The sequence below is a fragment of the Macaca nemestrina genome, chromosome 1 (genome assembly GCF_043159975.1).
Source record: "Macaca nemestrina isolate mMacNem1 chromosome 1, mMacNem.hap1, whole genome shotgun sequence".
Taxonomy (NCBI): domain Eukaryota; kingdom Metazoa; phylum Chordata; class Mammalia; order Primates; family Cercopithecidae; genus Macaca; species Macaca nemestrina.
Window position 1 is genome coordinate 140,549,931 of NC_092125.1, and position 15,059 is coordinate 140,564,989.

Below are 15,059 nucleotides of genomic sequence, written 5' to 3' on the forward strand. Positions count from 1 at the left end.
AGTTTTCAAAGTTTTTAGCTGGGTGGAGGGCATGGCTTTACTTCCTATTTCTTGGTATTTCCTAATGTTGTTGAAAAAAAAGTTTTTTTTTTTTTTTTTTTTTTTGAAATGCTTAGTTCAGTGGAAACCCATCTGCGAATTCTGTCTTATAAATTTAAATTAGAAAATAACTAGGGATATCTAATTTCTAGACCAATAATTTTGGAGTTTCTTGTGCTGCTAATTATTACAATTTTTGTCACTTTTTTTTTTGGGACAGAGTATTGTTCTGTCGCCCAGGCTGGAGTGCAGTGGCGCAATCTCGGCTCACTGCAACCTCCACCTCCGTGGTTCAAGCAATTCCCCTGCCTCAGCCTCCAGAGTAGCTGGGAGTACAGGCGCACGCCACCATGCCAGGCTATTTTTTTTGTATTTTTAGTAGAAACGGTGTTTTCACCATGTTGGTCAGATTGGTCTCGAACTCCTGACCTCAGGCAATCCGCCCTCCTTGGCCTCCCAAAGTGTTAGGATTTCGGGTGTGAGCCACCGCGCCTGGCTGTCACTTCCTTTTTTTTTTTTTTTTTGAGACAGAGTCTGGCTCTATTGCCCAGGCTGGAGTGCAGTGGCGCGATCTCCACTTACTGCAAGCTCCGCCTCCCGGGTTCACGCCATTCTCCTGCCTCAGCCTCCCCAGTAGCCGGGACTACACGCGTCCGCCAACGCGCCCGGCTAATTTTTGTATTTTTAGTAGAGACGGGGTTTCACCGTGTTAACCAGGGTGGTCTCGATCTCCCGACCTCGTGATCCGCCCATCTCAGCCTTCCAAAGTGCTGGGATTACAGGCGTGAGCCACCGCGCCCGGCCTGCCTGGCTGTCACTTCTAAACGTATAATGAAAGTATCTGTATTGCCTTTTAAATTTTTCTTGCCTGCTTTCCCTGGACCAGAATAGGCTGTTTCTGTCCCAAACGAAGTGTTTTCCTTCTAAGAATTCGTTGATGCTGGAGGGCTGCCCGGCTGAATCTTACATATTTGTGCCCATGTTCTGCCCCCTGCAGGAGTCTGCATAAACCCAGTGCGTAGAGACGTGGAAGAGTACATTACAAGTGTCATTTACACGTTGATTATTGTTTTTCAGCCCTAAGCTGCCTTCCGAAGCCTGCGCGTCTGCACTTCGTGCCCAGGGCCTGGAAGTCAGGCTCCGGGCCAGTGCGGCAGCGCGAGGCCTGCAGTCCTAAGCTCGGGGTCGCTTCGGGCCCCCGAGGGGGTGTGTCTTCCACCGCTTTAACATGGAAGGGGCGGTTCAAGTGGCGGGGGAAGTCGGCGACTTGCCGGGCTGAGGGCTGGTGCTTTGAAAGAGGCGGAGGGGAAAAGAGGGATTTCCCCGCCCCTGCTGCACTCCGTCCAATCCCTTCGCCTTCTCCTTTTCTCTGCCGGCCCGCCTGGCCCCTAACCTGCTCGAACCCATTCTGCGGTAGAGGCGGCCGGGTCGCTTTAAGGCCCTGCTGCGCCTGCGCCTTGGGCTCTCCTGACGCGGCCGGGCCGGACCCCGGAGGAGCCAGCTGGCCGGCAGGCTAGGGGCTGGTGGCGGTTCCAGCAGCGGTGGTACCGGGAGGGGTAGGGGAGGGTCGGGTGGCGGCCCTGAGCTTCTGAGTGAGAGTGGTGCTTTTGGGAACGCGGGACGGGCGACCCGTGGAGCCAGGAGCGGGGCCGAGGCGCTGAGACGCGGCGGCGCGGCTGCCGGCTGGATGGGAAGTTAATGTTTACGGCGAAGTCTACTCAACGTTTCCAAGGTGAGGGGCGCCGCGCCAGGCCGGGCGGGCCGGGAGGCCGGGAGGCCGGGCGGGCGGTGAGTCCGTGTTCCGCTGGCGCACAGCTGGGCCGAGGCGCGGCGGGCGGGGGCGCCGCAAGTTTTGCTGCGCGAGCGGGGCGGGCGCGCCCGGCCCCGCCAGGGCCTAAGTTGCCTGCACTCGCTTCCTCGCCTGTCGCCGCCGCAGCAGGTCGCAGCCCTCCTTCTCGTGGGCACTGGGGAAGAAACTCGTCGGCGGGTCTAACTGTGGCGTCCCAGGGCGGTGGAGGGACGGAGCAGCTTCGGGGGCACGTCCTCGTAAATCCCGTGGAGGACACTGACCCTGCACCCCACCCTCGAGGCCAGAAGTCCGTTCCCTCTGGGGACTTCAGGGGAGAGAGCGCTCGCGCCCCTGACTTGCAAAGTTGGCGTCTTTATTTGGCCGCTGGGATTCTGCGCATGGCGTGTCTCCAGGCTGGTGATGGGCAAGGCAGATGTGCCAGGTCCAGGATGCACTTGAGGAGAGTTTGTAGCCATCCCTGAATCACCTTGTGACTGTGGGGCAAGCCTCAAATTAACCTCAGGATATCCGGTAGGTTGGATTGTGGGTTTGGTGTTTGCACTCCAAAGAGTTGCTTTGATTTCCCTGTGTCTGTCTGTCTTTGGGGCTTCTTAGATAATCTCATTTGGCGTCCTTTCACCCAAGAGTTAATCAAGGCTTTTGGAATGGTTTCCTCGCTTTCCTCCTATCTATTGCTGGTAGAGCTGCTTTTGAAAAGAAGTATTTTCTTGAAGTGGTATCTTTTCTTTGGGTTACAGTGTTGAATAATAAACTCCTTTCTTTGCCGAAAGAATGAATTTCAGTGCTTACTGAAGTTAAAGAGAAGTGATCTGCTGGTAGTTTTTAATCTTTGTTCAGAGCTGATATATGTTAGTAACTTTTTTTTGTATCAAAATTTTGTTAGTAGAATTTCACCAGTGTACCAAAAGCTCTTTTTTCTTTTTTTTTTTTTTTTTGAGACGGAGTCTCGCTCTGTCGCCAGACTGGAGTGCAGTGGCGACCTTGGTTCACTGCAGCCTCCACCTCCTGTGTTTAAGCAATTCTCCTGCCTCAGCCTCCCGAGTAGCTGGGACTACAGGCGCGTGCCACCACGCCCAGCTAATTTTTGTATTTTGAGTAGACACGAGGTTTCACCATGTTGGCCAGTATGGTCTTGATCTCTTGACCTCGTGTTCCACCCACCTCGGCCTCCCAAAGGGTTGGGATTACAGGTGTGAGCCACCGTGTCCGGCCTTCTTTTTCTTTTCTTTTCTTACTTTTTTTTTTTTTTTTTAAGGCTGAGTCTCAGTCTGTCGCCCAGGCTGGATATATTCTCCTGCCTCAGCCTCCCTAGTAGCTGGGATTACAGGCATACATCACCACGCCCGGCTGATTTTTTTTTTTTTTTGTATTTTTGGTAGAGACGGGGTTTCACCATGTTGGTCAGGCTGGTCTTGAACCCCTGACCTCAAATGATCCTCCCGTCTCAGCCTCCCAAAGTGCTGGGATTACAGGCTTGAGCACTTCTGTTGCGGCCCAGAAGCTCTTTTTTTCTATTCTAAAATGATAACTTTAAGATTTCTGAGAACTTTGTGTTAAATAAATCTTAGAACTAAGTTATTGAAGTATAGAGAAAAAGTTCACAATTCTAAATGTGCAGGTGGTCCGGGTGCGGTGGCTCACACATGTGATCCTAGCATTTTGGGAAGCAGAGGCAGGTGGATCACTTGAGCCCAGGGGTTCGAGACCAGCCTGGGCAATATGGCAAAACCCTATTTCTACTAAAAATACAAAAATTAGCTGTGTGTGGTTGTGTATGCTGGTAGTCCGAGCTACCCAGGAAGCTGAGGTGGGAGGATCACCAGAGCGAGAGAGGTCGAAGTTGCAGTGAGCCTTGATCATGCCGCTGCACTCCAGCCTGAATGGCAGAGTGAGACCGTCTTTCAAAAAAAAACAAAAACAAAAAACATTGTGATGAATTTTTACTAAGTGAACCACCAAAGATCAAGAAATAGAACATTACTAGATTGGAGTATGTACGTAGGAGTGGGGTTGTTGATTTTAGAGGTATATGCATGATAAAACTTTAGTATTAGATATTGTTGAACATTTTCCCAAAGTGGTTGTACCAATTAGCAGGGAATGTTCTGGTTACCCCACATCCTTGCTGGTGCTTGTCAGTTGAAATGTTTTTTTGCTAGTCTAGTAGAGGTACAGTAATATATCAGTGTGGTTTCATGTTGCATTTTCCTGGTACTGAGGTTGAGTATCTTTTTTTTTTTTTTTTTTTTTTTGAGACGGAGTCTTGCTCTGCCGCCCAGGCTGGAGTGCAGTGGCCGGATCTCAACTCACTGCAAGCTCCGCCTCCCGGGTTCACGCCATTCTCCTGCCTCAGCCTCCCGAGTAGCTGGGACTACAGCGCCGCCACCTCGCCCGGCTAGTTTTTTTGTATTTTTAAAGTAGAGACGGGGTTTCACCGTGTCAGCCAGGATGGTCTCGATCTCCTGACCTCGTGATCCGCCCGTCTCGGCCTCCCAAAGTGCTGGGATTACAGGCTTGAGCCACCGCGCCCGGCTGAGGTTGAGTATCTTTTGTTGACCATTTATATTTCCTCTTGTGAAGTGCCTGTTAAGTCTTTTTGCCCAGTTTTCATTGATATGCTTATTTTTCTTTGATTTGTAATACTTTATTCTGGATATGAGTCCTTTCTAGGATATATATGTATTGCATTTTTATTTTTTCCGTCTGTATTTTGTTTTGTCAGTCTTTTAATGGTGTTTTTTTTCATGCCTGGAGATTTTTTTTTTTTTTTTTTGAGACGGAGTCTTGCCCTGTCACCCAGGCTGGAGTGCAGTGGCCCGATCTCAGCTCACTGCAAGCCTCGCCTCCCAGGTTCATGCCATTCTCCTGCCTCAGTCTCCCGAGTAGCTGGGACTATAGAATCCCGCCACCACGCCTGGCTAATTTTTTTTTTTTTTGTATTTTCAGTAGAGACAGGGTTTCACTGTGTTACCCAGGATGGTTTCGATATCCTGACCTCGTGATCTGCCCACCTCGGCCTCCCAAAGTGCTGGGATTACAGGCGTGAGCCACTGTGCCCAGCCTATGCCTGGAGATTCTTAATTTGTGTGTGTGTGTGTGTGTGTGTGTGTGTGTGTGTGTGTGTTGTAAGATGGAGTCTCACTCTGTTGCTGGGCTATAGTGCAGTGACGCGATCTCGGCTCACTGCAACCTCTGCCTCTTGGGTTCAAGCAATTCTCCTGCCTCAGCCTCCTGAGTAGCTGGGACTATAGGTGTGTGCCACCATGCTCCGCTAATTTTTGTATTTTTAGTAGAGACAGGGTTTCACCATGTTGGCCAGGATGGTCTTGAACTCTTAACCTCATGATCCATCCGCGTCGGACTCCCAAAGTGCTGGGATTACAGGTGTGAGCCAGCGTGCCTGGCCTTTTTTTTTTTTTTTTTTTTTTTTGAGACAGGATCTCACTCTGTTGCCCAGGTTTGAGTACAGTGGCATGATCATGGCTCACTGCAATCTTGATCTCCCAAGGCTCAGGTAATCCTCCTGCCTAATTTTTTTTTTAGGCTGGAACTGCAGGTGAGCACCACCATGCCCAGCTAATTTTTGTATTTTTAGTGGAAATGGGGTTTTGCCAAGTTGCATAGGCTGTTCTTGAACTCCTGAGCTCAAGTCATACACCTACACCTGCCTCGGCCTCCTAAAGTGCTGGGATTACAGGCATGAGCCACTGTGCCCAGCCTGAGATTCTTAATTTTAATAAAGTATACTTTATCAATCTTGTCCTTTATGGTTACTGCTTTTTGTGTCCTGTTTAAGAAGTCAGTGCCTAACCTGAAAATATGAACATATTTTTTTGTGTTGCCTTAATAACAATTTTATTTTACTTTTTGCGGAAAAAAAAATATATTTTTTCAGATAGGGTCTGAAGTGCAGTAGTGCAACCTCAGCACACTGCAACCTCTACCTCCTGTGCTCAAGCAGTCCTCCCACCTCAGCCTCCTGAGTAGCTGTGACTACGACTACAGGCATATGCCACCACACCTGGCTAATTTTTGTGTGTTTTGTAGAGACAGGGTTTCAACATATTACCCAGGCTGGTCTCAAACTCTTGAGCTCAAGCAATCTGCCCTCTTCGGCCTCCCAAAGTGCTGGGATTACAGGTGTGAGCCACTGTACCCATCCCCTACTTTTTGCATTTAAGGTGTATAATTTACGGTAAATTCTCGATGAATCGCAGGGGTCAAGAATCCCTTTTTTAGGTCGGGCGTGGTGGCTCATGCCTGTAATCCCAGCACTTTGGGAGGCCGAGGTGGGCAGATCATGAGGTCAGGAGTTTGAGGCCAGCCTAGCCAACATGATGAAACCCTGTCTCTACTAAACATACAAAAAATTAGCTGGGCGTGGTGGCATACGCCTGTAATCCCAGCTACTCAGGAGGCTGACGCAGGAGAATCGCTTGAACCCAGGAGGCGGAGGTTGCAGTGAGCTGAGATCGTGCCATTGCACTCTAGCCTGGATTACAGAGTGAGACTCCATCTCAAAAAAAAAAAATTTTTTTTCCTTTTTTTGGGGGATACAAAACTGATTAAGATGCTGAAAAAGATTTACTTTTTTTTTTTTCCTTCACTTTTTACTATATGGACGTCTGTTTGATCCAGTACCATTTATTGCAAATACCATCCTTGTCCTCTCCACTGTGTGGCACTTTTTTTCATAACTGAGATAACAGTATGGTCAGCTAATTTATGAAATTAGTGTGGGTCTGTTTCTGGATACTTTGTTCTGTTTTATTTGTGTATTTGTTATCCTTGCACTAATCACTGTATTAATGTAACTTTATAATAAACCTTGATATGTGGTAATATAAGCTCTCCAACTTTGTTCCTTAAGGTTTTCTGGCTGTTCTTGGCTCTTAGCATTTTAATATAATTTTCAGAATCTGTTTGTCAATTTCCACAAATTTTGGAATTGGAGTTGAATATATATAAATTTGGAGATAATTGATGGTTCAATATTGAGAGTCAATTTATGAACATGGTATATCTCTGTATCCAGGTCTTTTAAGAATTTCTCTTGGTAATGTTGTTTTCTGTGTAGAAGCCTTGCACATTTTTGTTACTTATTCTTAGATATTTGATGTGTTTTGATGTTATTGTAACATATTTTAAAACATTTGTGACCTGCATGTAGAAACACATCTGGGTTTTTTTGCAGGGTGAGGGAGGGGTGGCACTGGGATTATTTTAAACTAATCCGAGACATCATTTTATCAATAAATTCTAAATCTTTACTCTTTATTCACACCTAATCCAAAGTACACCTTCTGTGTTCTAGTATTTCCAACTAAGTTTTGCATGGTGTTATTTTTTAACATGGTATCGCCAGTATGTTGGACCAATTAAAGATTTATATGGTATTTAGTATATTGATAGTCATTGTGTTAGGCTCTGGGGATACAAAACTGATTAAGATGCTGCTTCAGCTCTTAAGGAGTTCAGAGTCTAGTGGGGATAGTAGAAATTAAAAAAATAGATCATTATCTTCCACTAGGAGAAGTACTATGATGGAAATTGGCTTGGCAGCATGCAGAGGGGTATCTAAATCAAATCTAGGGGAGGGGAAGAGGGTCTAGGCTTGGCTCCCAGTGTTCTGAGAGGTGGACAAAGGAAGTGGGCTGTGGGCAGGGGCTGTTTTCATCAAACACACTTCTGTTTAACCCCTTGGCTTTCAGCCTTGAGCCTCACTTTACTTTTCTTGAGTCTGGAGTCTCACCAGGTGTATTAGTCTGTTCTCACACTGCTATGAAGAATACCCAAGACTGGGTAATTTATAAAGAAAAGAGGTGTAATTGACTCACAGTGCCATATGGCTGGGGAGGCCTCAGGAAACTTAAAACCATGGTGGAAGGCACCTCTGCACAGGGGAACAGGAGAGCGAATGAATGCCCAGCAAAGGGTGAAGCCCCCTGTAAAACCATCAGATCTCGTGAGAACTCACTCACTATCACGATAACAGGGTGGGGGAAATTGCCCTTGTGATTCAGTTATCTCCACCTGGTCCTGCCCTTGACATGTGGGGATTATTACAATTTAAGGTGAGATTTGGGTGGGGACACAAAGCCAAACCATATCACCAGGTCAGTGTTTCTAGGAAATGAATTTATGAGATAGGAATGGTGGCGGAGGAGGGAACCTAGAGTAGAGTGCAACTGTACCTTACATAGACGTTAAACTATTTACTTTCTCTTTAACCCCATGCCTTTCCACCACTGACCCTATACCTGGGAACTCCTAGGCTCCTAGATCCTGAGCCTTTCCGGGATTCTGTGAGTTAGCCAAATCAGCTTGCTTCTTTTTATTTTTTAAATTTAAAAAAATTTTTATATCACTTTATCCGGCAGTCTCCTGAGCCAGAATAGGCTCAGAGAGACTCCCTCAGCTTGTTTCTTGATTGTATTCCCTTTTGCAGGCCAGTAGGCTCAGCCTCCTCTACTCAGTCATTTATTTCTCTACCTGTTCTTGTTTCATGGGTGCCATATCTGTTCTTATCTCTCTGAGAATGTTAAAAATAATTTTCTTAAACCTTCCTTTTTTTTTTTTTTTTGAGACGGAGTCTCAGCCGCCCAGGTTAGAGCGCAGTGGCGTGATCTCAGCTCACTGCAGCCACCATCTTCCCGGTACAAGCGATTCTCGTGTCTCAGCCTTTCAGGTCACTGGGATTACAGGCATCTGCCATCATGCCCAGCTAATTTTTGTGTTTTTAGTAGAGACGGGTTTCACCATGTTGGCCAGGCTGGTCTTGAACGCCTGACCTCAGGTGATCCGTGCATCTTGGCCTCCCAAAGTGCTAGGATTACAGGCGTGAGGCACTGTGCGTGGCCTAGACCTTCTTTTCCTTGCATAGTTTCCTCCAAGTTACTTTTTTTTCCTATTTGATATAGTCTTATTAGTAGAGGCGCTCCTTGGAAGACTGGTAATCCATGGTTGTCTGTTCATGGTTAAGAGTGGGCTACTGAAAGCTGATGGGAAGTCCTGAACTTGTAAGTAGGGCTTAAGGACGTGTAGTTTTACCTTATATTCTAGAGTCTGAAGCAGTGATTCTCTGCTTTGGCTGCCCATTAGAATCACATGAAGAGCTTAAAAAAAAAAAAATCCCTGCTGCTAATATGTCAGAATCTCTGAGAAAAGGTCCCAGGTAGCGATAGTTAAAAAAAATTAGGTGTGGCTACATACAGTAAAATGCACAGAATTTAAGTGTATAGTTTGATTTTTACCATGTAACTGACACAAGATGTAGAGCATGGCAAAAAATTCTAGAAAATTCCTTCATATCCCTTTCTTCTGTTGTCTCACTCCCAGCTCAGAGGTGATCACTATTCTGATTTCTATCTCTGTAGATTAGCACCAGTATTTTTTAAAGCTGCCAAGATAATTCCAGTGTGTGGCCAAGATTGAAATGATTGGTCTGGGTGGATTGTTTGAGGCTATCTCCAGTGTATTTATCTTTCCTTTTGTCCTGGTCATATTTTCCAGAGAGTATCTTTCAGTTTTCTGTTTGGAGAGTTGGGGTCTAGTGTCAGTATCTGGGAACTCAGGAAAAGAGGGTTGGGTAAGGAGGAGCCATAGAACGTTTAGTATATGGGCTCACACAACCTGTCTCTGTTAGGATACCTATGTCTTCCACCTTGTATGGTTTACCCTCTTGAGAAAAGAAATCTGTCACCTGCCACATTGAGGGTGGGGCCACTCAGCAGCTTGGAGGAAATCTGGGTTTCTAACTGTTCAGCATTCACTTGCTCCTTTCTTTTAGTCCCCCTTCCCCTCTTTGTTCTGGCAGTTCCTGAGCCTTTTGAGGAATCTGTGACATAAACTGGTTTGTTCTTAGTTGTCAGCATTGCTGGCTTAGAATTTGGCCATCTTCGCCGGGCGCGGTGGCTCAAGCCTGTAATCCCAGCACTTTGGGAGGCCGAGACGGGCGGATCATGAGGTCAGGAGATCGAGACCATCCTGGCTAACACGGTGAAACCCCGTCTCTACTAAAAAAAAAAAAAAAAATACAAAAAACTAGCCGGGCGAGGTGGCGGGCGCCTGTAGTCCCAGCTACTTGGGAGGCTGAGGCAGGAGAATGGCATAAACCCGGGAGGCGGAGCTTGCAGTGAGCTGAGATCCGGCCACTGCACTCCAGCCTGGGCGGCAGAGCGAGACTCCGTCTCAAAAAAAAAAAAAAAAAAAAAAAAAAGAATTTGGCCATCTTTAGCAGGGTGCAGTGGCTCATCCCTGTAATCCTAGCCCTTTGGGAGACTGAGGCAGGCAGATCATGAGGTCAAGAGATTGAGACCGTCTTGGCCAACATGGTGAAACTGCGTCTTTACTAAAAATACAAAAATTAGCTGGGCGCGGTGGCGGGCGCCTGTTGTCCCAGCTGCTCAGGAGGCTGAGGCAGGAGGATTGCTTGAACCCTGGAGGCAGAGGTAGCAGTGAGCTGAGATTGCGCCACTGCACTCCAGCCTGGTGACAGAGTGAGACACCGTCACACACATACACAAAGAATTTGGCATCTTTGACTAGGTCAGTTATCCAGCTGCTTTCGAGCTTCCAAAATTTTATTGCTATTGTCTCATTCTCACTATCCTAATGGGTTGTGTCCTAAAAACAGAACAAACAACAATTACACAACTTTCTTTATCCTTATTTTAGTAAAGTTTTGGGAGAAAGCAAAATTAGATGTGTGTATGTTCAATCTGCCATCTCACCCTGGAAGTCCACTCTCTGCTTTCCATTACACAGAAACTTGTTGCCATCTGTCCTCCATTGTTGTCTCCTCCTTTTAAATTTCTTCACAGTTGTCTGAAAAGAGTGTCAGGAGGTAGAGGACCTAAATATTGGTCAAGCTGTCATTTCTTTAGCAGTCTCAAAATTCTTTTTAGAAGTACTCATTGTCCCAGGATGTTATAATCTCAAGATTGGAAGTGATTTTGAAGATGATCCAGTTTAACGAGCTATTTGATAACCTTCTCTAAAGGAATTGTCCAGCCTAAAATGTGAGAAACTCGTGGTAAGAGGAGATGAGTACCTGGAGAAATGGATTGGGCTGTAGATCTCTACAAGGGATCTAAAAATCCATGTGTGCATTAAATGTCGCATGAATAATAGATCTTGCTTATTTGTAATATATAATAAAATTTATTAAAAAATCATAATGGGCCGGGCGTGGTGGTGGCTTACGCCTGTAATCCCAGCACTTTGGGAGTCTGAGGCAGGTGGATCATCTGAGGTCAGGAGTTTAAGACCAGCCTGGCCAACATAGTGAAACCCCATCTCTACTAAAAATACAAAAAATTGGCTGGGCACAGTGACTCACGCCTGTAATCCCAGTACTTTGGGAGGCCGAGGCGGGCAGATCACGAGTTCAGGAGATTGAGACCATCCTGGCTAACATGTGGTGAAACCCCGTTTGTACTGAAAATACAAAAAAATTAGCCTGGCGTGGTGGCGGGCACCTGTAGTCCCAGCTACTTGGGAGGCTGAGGTAGGAGAATGGCATGAACCCAGGAGGCGGAGCTTTCAGTGAGCCGAGATCTTGCCACTGCACTCCAGCCTGGGCGACGAGCGAGACACCATCTCAAAAAAACAAAAATAAAAAAACAAAAAACCCCCAAAATTAGCTGGGTGTGGTGGCGTGCACCTGTAGTCCCAGCTACTTGGGAGGCTGAGGCAGGAGAATCACTTGAACATGGGAGGCAGAGGCTGCAGTGAGTCGAGATCACACCACTGCACTGCAGCTTGGGTGACAGTGAGTGAAACTCCATCTCTTTAAAAAAAAAAAAGTCATGATGGTTTTATTATTTCAGTTAGTAATGCTTAAATCTAATTATGGGGAGAGGTAGTACTCAGAACTTTTTATTTTGAGAAAAGCTTCTAAACTAGAAAAAGTTATCAGCTATTATTAAAGATTAATAAGGTTGTGGAGATTTTAGTGTCTAGTTAACATGAAGTGAATGATAAAACCACTCATTGAAAACTTTATTTTAATGATCTCTAATAGCTTTGTTATTCTTTGACATTCTATATTTTTATTTTCTTAAAAACACTAAATCAGTAGCTTCCCAAATACTGCTCTTTGAGTCAGAGTTTTTACCATGAAGTTCATGATGAAATAGAAATGTTGTCAATGTTTATACAATTTATTCACCTTTAAATTATATCCATCCTTTTTCTGTATTAAAATGCCCTTTTTCTTATGAAGTTGTGATTCTAGATAGTAGATTTTTCCTTCTAATATTTGGCAAAAAATAAAAACCTGCGAGCCCTACATATTGCTTTTCAAATTAATTTTTAACAAGTCTTATAAAATACAAAAGCCTGCTTCTCACTGCACAAAATCTCCATTGGCCTTTTCTTTCTACCACAAGTTAATAACAGTCAGTCATGTATCGTTTGACAATGGGGGTACGTTCTGAGAAATGAGTTGTTAGACAATTTCACTGTTGCATGAACATCATGGAGTACACTTAGACAAACCTAGATAGCAGAGCCTACTATACACCTAGGCTATATAGTATAGCCTTTTGCTCCTAGGCTACAAACCTGCACAGTTTGTTATTGTATAGAATACTGTAGACAGTTGTAACACAGTGGTACTTGTTATCTAAACAGCAAAGATACACCAAAAGTACTATATTATAATCTCGTGAGACCACCCTCTTTTGTTTTTTTGAGATGGGGTCTCGCTGTGTCTTGTAGACTGGAGTGCAGTGGTGCTATCTCAGCGCACTGCAACTTCTGCCTCCTGGCTTCAAACTGTTCTCCTGCCTGAGCCTCCCAGTAGCTGGGATTACAGGCGCACACCACTACGCCTGGCTAATTTCTACATTTTTATTAGAGACGGAGTTTCACTATGTTGGCCAGGCTGGTCTTGAACTCCTGACCTCGAATGATCCACCCGCCTCAGCCTCCCAAAGTGCTGGGATTACAGGCATGAGTCACCATGCCCAGCCAGGGCCAGGATATGTGGTCTCCATTGACTGAAATGTTCTTATGTGGTGCATGACTGTATTTTACTTTTGTGTTTGTGTATAAAATTCGAGATATCAATCAGATGACATGGGGAATTTTTACTATCTCTCATGGTGTTACAATAGTCCTTCCTCATTGGAAGAATGTAGATTGATTAATTGTTGTTAGAACCTGTTTATTGTGACCCCATAAGTTTGCTTACAAAGTGTCATCTTGTTTCTCACTAGGTATTGCTACTAGCCTGGTATGTTTATTTGTTACATTTTTAGCTGTTTACTTAAAGAGAGCTTTCTCTGCTTGTACTGTTTGCAGTTTATCCTTTTAAGTGGCCAAAGACAATGTGGGTTTAGTGACTTGTTAATTGTTCTTTGTGCTCATCCAACTCTCTGAAAAGTGTTCCCTGAAGTTTGTTAAACTGTCTATTATCTGGATTTTCCTTGTTGTTTTTGCTATTTAGTGTCTTGTAAGTTTGTTATCTGGACTCTTCCTAACTAACTGCTAGCTCCTTTGTTCTTGAAAGGGACCTTCATGAGAGATAGGAACAAAACTTGCTTTATTATGGATAAATGCTTTTTTTGTTTGTTCATAGAAAAGTGTAAGCACTGAGATAGAAGGAAGGATGGGGATTTTGTCTTTGAGTTGGTGCTCAAATGATTATTTGCTGTTGTCTTTGTCCTGAATCTTTTGTGTATTAGAAATGAATCCAGTGTGCTCATAAATTATGCTAGTGACTTTATCAGAACAGCATTAGCAGATACTGTATAAAAGTGTAGCTTTAATGATTATGTAATATATTTGAATGAAATACATGAGAAAGGTAGAAGAAAAATGTAATATCTTCAGGCATACCAGAAATCAGGATAGTTTGGAAAACTGAGCATAATTTGATGGTGAAAGGACCTTGACGTAAATTGAAAATGAATTTTGGGCATAAGTCATGAATAATGTAATGTCTTTGAATACAGTAGTTCTTCCTTATCTGCAGTTTTACTTAGCTGTGGTCAGTTACAGTCTGAAAATATTAAATGGAAAATTCCAGAAATAATTTATAAGTTTTTTTGTTTTTTGTATTTTTTTTGGAGACAGGGTCTTGCTCTGTTGCCCATACTGTAGTGCAGTGGGGTGATCATGGCTCACTGCCGCCTTGACCTCCCGGGCTCAAGCAGTCCTCCCACCTCAGCCTCCTGAGTAGCTGGGACTACAGGTATGTGCCGCCACACCTGGCTAATTAAAAAGCATTTTTTTTTCTCATAGAGATGGGGTCTTGTTATGTTGAGTAGGGCTAGTCTCCAATTCCTGGGCTTAAGCGATCCTCCTGCCTCGGCCTCCCAAGTGTTGGGATTACAGGTGTGAGCCACTGCACCTGACCAATTTAATGAGTTTTGATGAAGGTATACACCTATGTGAATCATTTCTATTGTGGTTGCTTTAGTTAATCCCCATTGTTGTGATTGTTTTGTTTTGTTTTTAGAGATGAGGTCCCGCCCTGTTTCCCAGGCTGGAGTTCAGTGCCATGATCATAGCTCAGTGCAGCGTTGAACTCCTGGGCTCAAGCAATCTTCACGCCTCAGCCTTCCAAGTTAGTTGGGACAACAGGATTTGTGCCACTGCACTTGGCTAATTTTTGGGAGTCTGGCTCTGTTGCCCAGTCTGGAGTTGTGATATCTTTTACCATAGATTGGTTTTTCTTGTTCTTGAACTTCACATAAGTAGAATAATAACACTGTGTATTCTTTTGTGTCTGCTTCTTTTGGTCAAAAAAATGTTTTTGAAATTCATCAATGATCTTGCACATATCAATAGTTCTTCTTAATCCATGCATATTAATACATTGTATGAATATAACACAATTTATTTGTCCCATCTCCTGTTTGGCTATTATGAATAAAGTAGCTATGAAGGTTTTTTTTTTTTTTTTTTTTGGAGACAGAGTTTTGCTCTTGTTGCTCAGGCTGGAGTGCAATGGCACAATCTGGCGATCTTGGGTCACTGCAGCCTCCGCCTCCCGGGTTCAAGACATTCTCCTGTCTCAGCCTCCCGAGTAGCTGGGATTACAGGCATGTGCCACCATGCCTGGCTAATTTTGTGTTTTTAGTAGAGATGGGGTTTCTCCATGTTGGTCAGGCTGGTCTTGAACTCCCGGCCTCAGGTGATCTGCCTGCCTTGGGCTCCCAAAGTGCTGGGATTACAGTTGTGAGCCACCATGCCTGGCCCT

The 15,059-nt window shown here is 44.9% G+C and overlaps 1 protein-coding gene across 7 annotated transcripts in view; it reads left to right on the forward strand.

Moving 5' to 3' along the window:
- Positions 1-15,059, forward strand: part of LOC105485393 (ecotropic viral integration site 5) — a 288,203-nt gene that overhangs the window by 7,009 nt on the left and 266,135 nt on the right. The window contains exon 1 of one of the 7 annotated variants that reach the window (XM_011747706.3): positions 1,468-1,771. The exons of 5 other annotated variants lie outside the window; for them this stretch is intronic. The gene's annotated coding sequence lies outside the window, so the exon portion shown is untranslated. Of the gene's footprint in view, positions 1-1,467; positions 1,772-2,238; positions 2,360-15,059 lie in introns of those variants that run through there. One more of the 7 variants, XM_011747707.3, reaches the window with a different exon arrangement.